Source organism: Pteropus alecto, unplaced genomic scaffold (assembly GCF_000325575.1).
Source record: "Pteropus alecto unplaced genomic scaffold, ASM32557v1 scaffold20, whole genome shotgun sequence".
Lineage (NCBI taxonomy): Eukaryota > Metazoa > Chordata > Mammalia > Chiroptera > Pteropodidae > Pteropus > Pteropus alecto.
The window spans coordinates 18985925-18987583 of record NW_006436298.1 but is presented as its reverse complement, the minus strand read 5'-3'; positions in this window follow the sequence as shown (position 1 = coordinate 18987583).

The window sequence follows — 1659 nt, the reverse complement described above, 5'->3', positions numbered from 1 at the left end:
GGAGCATTGAGGCTTTCTTCAACAAGAAGGACAATTATGAACTATGACTATTTTCCTGATGACAGTTTTTAAAGTTGTCAATAGAAAAAGAATATTAAGAGCTGAGACCTACAAGATTTTTCTCTGCCTTATGTACTTCAATTGAATTGCTTGTCTGTTTCCAGATAACCTTGGTCTTTCATAAAGACATATCTCTGGAGTTAGTTTCAGTTGTATTTATAGCTGGAGGTGAACCAATAAGTAGGGGTTTTCGTGCCTGTGGGTGGTATGTTTTAATAGGTGCTGAGGAGCCTCCTGGCTTCCCCCAAATACCTGTGGGGCTTATACCTAATACTCTTTAGTTTTGAAATTCATTCTTTAGCTTAAGAAATAGTTTTGTGTTAAAATATAAGATCTTTTCTCCTAGAGGATATATTTTGGTTGCCAGAGGAAGCCAGGTTTAGGAAGAAAATTAGAAAATGTGGGGAAGTTCAGTAGTATTACAAATACAAGAAATTTGTGTTTTGCTTATTGTCAGGACTACTACAAAAGCAACTATTTGCCATAGATTAAAACTTTTCATCATCCTTCATTGTCACAGTGTTTAAAGGTCCTGGCTTATACATGCTGAACCAGAACAACTTTTAATGGGGCTTCCTTTCACTTTCAAAAATATCCCAGTTTTACAAAAATATATGGTCATCCTTCTTCTAGGTAACACGGTAGAGTGGAGGAGATAAAGGAGAAAACTTTTAGAACAAAGTTATATTTATTGCTCTTAAAATTATTTAATTCATTTATTTCATATTAAACTTTTCTTTGTTGCTTTGTTGATAATTGTGTATTTCCTGCTATAGTCTCCATTTCTTTCAATTTGTCTTTTTGATTCTTTATTCATTGTCACCACTTTTTCATGTAATTGATTGTACTTTACATACATTTTCCTATTCTGACCTGAGAATAGACATATTCCTACCTGAGAATAGACATATTCCTCCAGTCCTCTGATCTGATGTCCTATTAAAGGCTGATGCATGGCCTTCTGGGAGATTTTATTTTGGAAGTTTTCATGTTGTAAATGACCATCTTGGGAGAAATCTTTATTTTGGAAGTTCTCATGTTGTAAAGTTTAGAGCAGGAGATTAAGGGTTAAACTTTTGCATCCTCCATTTATAGGCTATGTGACTTTCAATAAGTTATTTCACCTCCCTACACCTCAGTTTCCTATTCTATAAAGTGAGGATAATACTATTTATCCCTCAGGGATATTGTGAGAATTAAATGAGACCATGTACACAAAAGGGTCTGACACAGAGAAGCAGAATGAAAATATATACCACTCCCTTCTGGGGGTTTCATTTGAGGTAAATTATTCTTTTAAAGAGGTAATCTCTAAAGAGCGATATTGCTATACTTCAGTTCATTAGTGCAAATATCCATGGTCTTGAGGGGATTACCTTCTTGGTGCCAATTTACTTCTGGTTATCTTTTTTCCAGAATAAAGTTCATTGTTTCAGATATTACCTTAGGATATTCAGGAGATATGAAAATATTCTTTCAAGTTCCATGAGGAAGCAATGTTACTGAAAGTCAATTTCTGGCCAAAAGCACATGTTTTCCCAGATTTTCAGGGAAATGTTCATGAACACCGAAAAGGTATCATTTCCATTATGTTTTTTT